Source organism: Ascaphus truei, unplaced genomic scaffold, assembly GCF_040206685.1.
Source record: "Ascaphus truei isolate aAscTru1 unplaced genomic scaffold, aAscTru1.hap1 HAP1_SCAFFOLD_885, whole genome shotgun sequence".
In the NCBI taxonomy this organism is placed as follows: Eukaryota; Metazoa; Chordata; class Amphibia; order Anura; family Ascaphidae; genus Ascaphus; species Ascaphus truei.
The window spans coordinates 104,915-113,879 of record NW_027457224.1 but is presented as its reverse complement, the minus strand read 5'-3'; the positions used below and the strand labels follow the sequence as shown (position 1 = coordinate 113,879).

General features: G+C 43.0%; 1 long non-coding RNA gene across 1 annotated transcript; it reads right to left on the bottom strand.

Annotated features, from left to right (window-relative positions):
- Nucleotides 1-448: 448 nt before the first annotated feature.
- LOC142486463 (uncharacterized) lies at nucleotides 449-8,666 on the bottom strand. Its single transcript, XR_012798972.1, has 5 exons — nucleotides 8,570-8,666; nucleotides 7,484-7,581; nucleotides 5,809-5,919; nucleotides 2,381-2,490; nucleotides 449-1,019 (listed from the first exon to the last, which is right to left on the bottom strand). It is a non-coding gene; the product is annotated as an uncharacterized LOC142486463 (long non-coding RNA).
- Between the last annotated feature and the right edge of the window lie 299 nt (nucleotides 8,667-8,965).

Genomic DNA, 8,965 nt, shown 5'->3' with positions numbered 1-8,965 from the left:
AATTCCACTTTGTTCAGAAAACCAGAAAGTCTTGGTCCCAGGTGGACTGAATTTTTATTGCAAATAAGTTCCTTAATACACAAGTAAAGAATATAGTTACTTATTCTATTCTCTACTGTAAGACGTGCCACATTGCCCAATATTTGGGTACAGTGCCCAGATTGTGACCATGCACTACAGAGGTGAGATTCCCCCAACTCCAATTTGCTACACACTCCAAGAGAGATTATTGTGATCAGAGGTGGAATGAGAGGGGTGAGAAGGGTCGCTGCCCAGGGAGTAGCCTGACAGGGGGTACAGAAATCTCTTTTGGTGCATATATTGCGGAGCTGCATTGATTGACTTGTCAATCAGCTCTGCTGCCTATCCCATTGACATCATGATCCGGCACTGTGATCAGCTGCAGCGCTGACCCAGGTGTGTTAGTGCAGCACTTTACAGGGAGGGAACAGAGGTTGTGGATGACAGATGCTGGGGATAGGCCATGAGTACGGGCCAGAGTAAGGTGGAGACTTTCTGTACTCTGCATACAGGACACTGCATGCATGACAGTGTCTGTGTGTGTGTGTGTGTGTGTGTATTCCAAGTGTCAGTGTGCATAAGTAAGTGTGCTCTGTAAGTATGCCTGTGTGGCAGGTATAGGGGGGTGGTTCAGCTGGAGGAACTTATCCAGGCACAAAAGCACATAGATGCCCCAGATTATACCACCCCAAATGCTGATAATATCCTGCTGCACTTTACAGAAGATGATGCAGATGTCAGTGGGTGGTGGGTTCATTAAATCCATCCATCATATCATAGCCACACTGTGCATATGATGTACTGAATCAATCACAGGAAGACATCTCCATGGTAGGGGTAGAAGTTAACAGAATATGTCCAGCACTGTGGTGTGTAGCCCATAAATAATAATTGTGCACATTACAGAACATACTTGCAACTGCAAGATCATTTTGCTGCTTGTAGTGTTTGCTCTTGTCCTGTGCAGTGTTGTCGTAGATCCGTCTCTTCAGTGTTCACTGCAATAAAAGTAAGACATTGCATTAATATTACAGAAGTTTGGGAGCTGAAATCCCACTATGCTGCAGACATTTTCCCTTTGCATAAGATTCTTGTGATTATATCTCAATGATGATCAATAACAACTACATCATAACACAGCCGCTCAATACAAAATATGTATTTGCTATCAATGGTCATGGAGGCCAAACGTCACACAATGTACAGATATACTGCTGCGGCCGAGTTTATTCGAGCATTTGCCCGTTCTTGGCCGCAGCAGTAACCTGGCGCGCGCCGGGCGCACGCCGAAGCAGCGGAGGAGCGCCCTCCGATCGGGGCTTTCTCCCTTCCGCTGCCGGGTCCGTCGGGTCCCCCGGAACCCCCTGCCGCTGTCCCCCACATCGCGGGACACCAGTGCTCCCTCGGGGAGCCCTGGACGCGCGTGCAGGGGGCGCAGGCACCCGATGACGCGTGACCGTGCATCGGTGATGCGCGGCACGCTGAGGGAGTGCGGCTAGCACGCCGGGGCACCCCCCGGCTTGCGGTGCTAGCCGTGCTTCAATAAAACGTGTCGGTAGTGTAGCAAGGATTATTTCTTCCTCTGGTGCATTATGATGGGATGTGTTGTAAGATTCTGCATTATTAGCATCACTGAATCTTTTGGAAACTGAGTAATAATCTATGTTTTAATGCAATATTATGGATGATCAGCCGGTAAAATAAAGCTTACTGTATCTGTAGCCATGCTCTACCCATGATGTGCTGAATCAATGACTGCAGAGTGATTCAGAGTGGTAAACATGACTGGAACTCATCTCTGAATAGAGGACAGAACAGCAGTGCAGAGTAGGAGGTGAATGTATCTCAAATGGAAGACTTAGTAGCTGTGTGGGGAGTAGACAGTACAGACTGATCAAATAAATAGTTAAAGGAGTATCTTCAACATTACTTGGCTTTGTTATCAACATTGAAGTTTCTCTTGTTTTTTCTGTTCTTTAAATCACTACTACTGATGCCATGTGTAACCTGTACTGAGAGATATACTCTACTGGCCTAGATGAAACCATATGATGCAAACAGGATTCATCCCACTCCAGATTCATATGATTGCACCACTTCAACCTTTAATAAAACACATAGAACTACAGCAGTGCGCTACTGCACATGTTCTTGTTATGAATGGTAGTAGATGTGGTCCTTGGGTCAATACTTCATACAGCAGCCACACTCTACTCATGATGTATTGAATCAACAAAAACCTGCATGGTACAGATCACAGGAAGGGTAGAGTAGAGGGGAATATGTCCAATGCGAAACCCTTAGCAGCTGGATTGTGTGGAGTCAACAAAACGACAAATACTAAATGAGAAATATACACATTGCTTATCTGTCTCTGTGTAGTCATTTTCCTCCTCTTCAACTGTCTTTCAAAATTTCTCTTCTGACAGAAAAGAAACACATGGCTTCAATATTCACTGTTTTTCCCTCCTGAAATAAAAGTTAAGCATTGCATGGTTATGATCATACATACAATGAACCTTGCGCCAAACCATGTGATCCAAAGTAAATCCACCTCCCTCCCATAGCTGTGTTCCTTCTAGAGCTTCTACCACACAAGTCATTAATGTTCGTGACACTGTACTGCAGTCACAGTCTGCACACAAAGTACTGAATCAATTACATCACACTGAAAAGGCAGTCTACATGATGCAATAGTTAACCATAATAACTCTGTCATGCAAATGACAGGAAAACCTATATGTATATCATTAGGGGAGAGGGGAAAAATAATTAAAAAATAAGTGCGACAAATAAAAACAGATTATAGGAAAGTAAATCCTTGCCCTGGGAACTTTACAATCTAATAGAAATGTTAGAAGACTTAAAGAGAGGCAGCAGTTGGGGGAAGAAGTGCAGTAGATGACAATGCTTGTCCTTAATGGTGGGTACAATTAGTAGAAAGCACATCTTGGGAACAATAGTTGTTAGCAGTGACTGTGGGTGTGGGTGTGGGACAGTAGCCACGAGTCAAAGTTTTTTAAATGCTTGATTTAAGTCGTGAATTTTAAGATTGGTCTTACATGTGGGTGGAAGAGGTTATGTTGGCATATACTGAGTGTGAGGAAGTTTCACATGTACGGTGCAGTGATGGAAAATGGTTTCAGGCAAGTGAGAGAACAGTAGAGGTGAAAGAAGTTTACAGGAGACAGTTATGGTTATAGTGCAAGAGACAAGCAAGGGCATAACGAGAGATCAAAGATGATATGCAAGAAGGAGCAGATTAATGGAGAGCCTTAACAAAAAGGTAAGGAGGAGAACTTTGTAGGTGATACAAAAACTTGATGGGATGCCAGGACAGGGATTTAAGGAGATGAGCAGAGACTGTTGTGGGAGAAAGTGAGATAATTCAAGCAGCAGAGTTTTGCATAGGAGAAAGTTGTGAAGCATGGAGGCCTGTTAGTAGTATGTTAAAATAACCTATAGGATAACAGTATACATTGGAGTTTTAGCAGTAGGTTGAGAGGGGAAAGGGAAGATCTTGGCAATATTACAGAGAAAGAGGCAACACATTTTACCCATAGCCGTGCATGTGAATGGAGATGGAATTGAAGAGCCAAATGTTACTCCTATGCAACATGTTTGATGACAAGATAGATGGTAGTACTGTTTACTGTGATGGAGAAAGGGGATAATATGAGCCCAGTGTTAGACATTAAGTTTAAGGCAGTGGAGTGCCATCCATGAGCATATAGCCAGGAGACAACCCAAGAGTAGGGACTGGATTGCAGGAGTGAGAACAGGGGTGGATAGATTTGTGTGTGTATCATCCGCATAGAGATTATATCTAAGGCCAAAAGCATTGATGAAGTCACCAAATGATAGTATGTAGAGAGAAAGAGAGATCTCAGAACAGAGCCCTGATGTATACCCACAGACAGATCAATAGAAGACGAAGACATGTTAGCAACAGAGATGGAGAATGTGTGACAGGAAAGTTATGATGAAAACCAGGATAGAACTTTGTTACTGATACCAAGAGAGAGTTTAGAATATGAAGGAGGAGAGTGATTGAGAGCATCAAACGCAGCCGATAGATCAAGTAGGATTAGTAGGGAAAAACCTTGGGAATTAGCTTTAAGCACAGTCTGTAGAACGTGCTGTACGAAAGGCAGGTTGTAAAGGATCCAGGAGGGCATGTGATTTAAGAATGTTGACACTAGCAATTAGAAGGCAAACAGCATGAGGGATACAGAGCGGTAGTTAGTAAGGCACATAGGGTGTAGTTTGTTTCTGACAAAAGGGTGACCGCTACAGGCTTAAAGTAAGAGGGCAAAAATCCAGAGAATAGGGAGAAATTGAAGATGTGGGTGAGAGTGGGGACTAAGAGATGCAGTAAGGTGTGAGGGGATACGATCTAGAGGGCATGTGGTAGAGGGAGAATAGAAGATGATTAGCTTCCAGCTCTGTAAGAGAAGAAAAGGAGTCAAGTGCAGAAGGAGATTTGGGTAGAAGGAGAGAAGGGGGAAGGGACAGAAGGAATCTCCTTTTGGGTGGCATCCACCTTGCCTCTGAAGTAGTCAAATGCTTGAGGAGAAGTGAAGGAAGGATGGCAAGTGGGAGGAGAAGGTCAGTGGAGGGAGTCAAATACAGAGAAAAAAAACAGCGTAAATTAAATTTGAGTGTTGATGAGTGTGGAAAAAAGTAGTGTATTTAGCCCTAGAGAGCAGCTTTATACAGGACAGGAGACATTTTTACTGTAGAAAAATCAAACAAAGTGTGAGATTTCCTCCGTAGGTATTAAGAACAGCGAGTGGAAGTGTGATGAGTGTGTTTGGGAATTTAGCCAAAGGTGTGGGTTAGAGGGATGAGTGTGTCAGAGCCTATAGGGGGCATATAGATAGGAGGATAGCATTGTAAGAGTTAATAAGATTGTTAGTTTAAGCAGAAAGAAAGAGAGAGAAGAGAGAAGAGAGGTTAGAGTAGATGTCAGAGGAGAGTTTAATTAAGCAGAGGCAAATCAGTGGGACAGGTAAGATGCGGTGAGGGGAATGACTGATTGTGACTGATGAGAGCAGAAGAGGTTATGTACAACTAGAGCCTTGTTAGTAAGAGTGGACATTCCAGAGGGCACAGGAGAAGGGAAGAGAAAAGTAAGGAAAGGAATGTGGATTACATTAGATAGGTTAACACTCTTAGTAGGGAGGCCTGATGTGTATATGAGCCGGTCCAAGATTATAAGAGATATCCCCCAACATCAGCGAGCATAGAAGGAGACACAGAGATAGGTGTAGAGAGAGACAGAGATAGGGATATGTAGAGAGAGAAGGGCGTCAAGAGAATGAGACAGATAGGCGTAGAGAGAGGAGACATAGAGAGAGGGGGCTTTGAGAGGGGGGCGTAGAGAATGAGGGAAGGTGGAAGAGAATAGGATGTGCAGGAGTGCATTTCATTGAGCAGTGCAGAAATAGCTGCAATAGAGGTCTGTACAAATGGTGCTTTGTGTAGACACATGCAAAGGTAGGGGAAGGAAAGTGTATAGAACATGTGGATAAAAGCAGGAGTGTGGAAGTTAGAGAAATTAGAAAAGTTTTACAGAGGAGTGAGGAAACAGTAAACAGAAAGAACAAGAGAGAGGTTACATTGGGATGACGTGCTGTGGTAGAGAGAAATGCTAGGAGAGAGCCTCCAGATATTAGAGGACATGAATTGAGAGAGCAAATGTATAAATCAAAACCGGAGGGGGAGGTATAGCACGAAAGCTTGCACAGCAGTTGATGAAGATTATAGTCTTAAAGTTGCGTGTACCTGTCAGGGCACTCAAGAAGGTCAATGCTCACAAGTGCAGAGTTCATGAAGAAATGCTGAATCCAGTTCCCCTCCAATTTAATTTTAATATAACTTTTTCATTCTTCATTACTGCAAAAAGCAAACAAAACAAAACCACATTGCATTACTATTTTCAAAATGGATTGAATGACATATTCAACAGTAACTGTGTGATGCCAATATTGCCTTCTCACTCGTAGGCCAGTACGGTCAGGTACCCAGTACTGATAAAACAATAAGTGCCCGTACTAAGTACCAATATGAATTATAAGGAAATGTAAAATCTCCAGGTCTCTCTCCATCTCTGCAACAGATATATGGATAAGCCCATATTAAGGCATCACGTGACCGGAGCCGTCACTGACTGGGTATACGCAAAGATGCAGGGAGATGCAAAGAAAGGGAGGGAGACAGGGAGAAGATGGGAAACGGAGGGAGGCACTGATGGCAGGCCTCTCTCTTTCACTGGTGCATGCAAGGAGCTGGTCCCAACATCCACAAAGTGTGTGTGTATTATTGGTTGTGTTTTATGGCGGTAGGAGGATAGTGTGTATATTGTGTGTGTGTGTGGGAGTATTATATTGTGTGTAGGGTATTATAGTGTGTATATTATGTTGAGGTGCAGAGGAGAGTGTTAGATTGGGTATCTTGTGTTAGGGGGTATTGTGTATATTGTGTTTAAGACTATAATATTATTGGGGAGATTATTATTGAGGAGGTATTAAAGTGTGTATTGTGGGGAGTATTAGTGTATGTATTATTTGTGGGTGACAGATGCTGTGGGTAGGCCAAGAGTACGGGCCAGACTAAGGTGGAGACTTTCTGTACTCTGCATACAGGACTCTACATGCACTGCAGAGGTGAAATTCCCCCAACTCCAATTTGCTACACTCTCCAAGAGAGAATATTGTGATCAGAGGTGGAAGATGAGCAGGGTCACTGCCCAGGGAGTAGCCTGTCAGGGGGCATGGAAATCTCTTTTGGTGCGTATGTTGCCACGTGGCATTGATTGACCGGTCAATTAGCACTGCTTCCTATCACAGTGACATGATCCGGTGCTGTGATCGGTTGCAGCGCTGACCAAGGTGTGTTAGTGCAGCAATTTACAGGGAGGGAACAGAGGTTGTGGGTGACAGATGCTGGGGGTAGGCCAAGAGTACGGGCCAGAGCAAGGTGGAGATATTCTGTACTCTGCATGCCCATCCTGCATGCCCAGGACTCTGCATGCATGCCAGTGGCTGTGGGGTGTGTGTGTGTAGGTATGCCAAGTGTCAGTGTGCATAAGTAAGTGTGCTGTGTGTGTAAGTAAGTTTGCCTGTGTGGCAGGAGGTGTAGGGGGGTGGGGGGCGGGGGGCGGTTCAGCTGGAGGACTTTACCCAGCACAAAAGCACATAGATGCCTCTGATTATATCACCCCAAATGCTGATAATATCCTGCTGTAGATGCACTTTACAGAAGATGATACAGATGTCATCAGTGTTTGGTGGGTTCATTAAATCAATCCATCATATAATAGCCACACTGTGCATATGATGTACTGAATCAGTAACACCAATCACAGGAAGACATCTCCATGGTAGGGGTAGTGTTGAAGTTAACAAAATATGTCCAGCACTGTGGTGTGGAGCCCATACATAATAATTGTGCACATTACCAGAACAACATATTGTCAACTGCATGATCATTTTGCTGCTTGTAGTGTATACTCTTGTCCTGTGCAGTGTTGTAGTAGATCCGTCTCTTCGGTGTTCACTGCAATAAAAGTAAGACATTGCATTAATATTACAGAAGTTTGGGGGCTGAAATCCCACTATGCTAATGACAGTTTCCCTTTGCATAAGATTCTTGTGATTATATCTCAATGATGATCAATAACAACTACATCATAACACAGCCGCTCAATACAAAATATGTATTTGCCATCAATGGTCATGGAGGCAATATGTCACACAATGTACATATATAGCAAGGATTATTTCTTCCTCTGGTGTATTATGATGGGAGGGTGAGATTCTGCATTATCAGCATCAGTAAATCTGTAGGAAACTGAGTGATATTCTATTTTTTGATGCAATATTAGGGTAAAATAAAGCTTGCTGTATCTATAGCCATGCTCTACCCATGATGTGCTGAATCAATGACTGCAGAGCGATTTAGAGTGGTAAACATGACTTGAACTCATCTCTGAATAGAGGGTAGCACAGTAGTGCAGAGTAGAAGGTGAATGTATCTCAAATGGAAACCCTTAGCAGCTGTGTGGGGAGTAGACAGTACAGACTGACCAAGTAAATAGTAAAAAGTAGTAACTTCAACATTACTTGGTTTTGTTCTCCACTCCTGTTTTTCTGTTCTTTAAATCACTAATACTGATGCCATATGTAACCTGTACTGAGAGTTATATACTCTACTGGCCTAGATCAAATTAAATGATGCAAACAGGATCCCTCCCACTCAAGATTCATATGATTGCACCACCTCAACCTTTCATAGCAATAACATAGAACTGCAGCAGTGCGCTACTGCACATGTTCTTGTTATGAATGGTAGTAGATGTGGTCCTTGGGTCAGTACTTCATACTGTAGCCACACTCTATTCATGATGTATTGAATCAACAAAAATCTGCATGGTACAGATCACAGGAAGGGGTGGAGTAGAGGTGAATATGTCCAATGCGAAACCCTTAGCAGCCGGATTTTTTGGAGTCAATAAAACGACAAATACTAAATGAGAAATATACACATTGCTTATCTGTCTCTGTGTAGTCATTTTCCTCCTCTTCAACTGTCCTTCAATTTTCTATTTTGCAAGAAAATGAACACATGGCTTCAATATTCACTTCTGTTCTGCAGTCTTTCCTCTTGAAATAAAAAAGTTAAGCATTGCATTATTATTATTATAATTATTATTGACGATACATACAATGAACCTTGCTCCAAACCATGTGATACAAAGCAAATCCACCTCCCTCCCACAGCTGTGCTCCTTCTAGAGCTTCTACCACACAAGTTATTCATGTCAGTGAAACTGTACTGCAGTCCCGGTCTGCACACAATCTACTGAATCAATGACATCACACTGTGTCACACTATGTCATGCTAACGACAGGAAACAATCTTTGTATATATCTTTGTATAT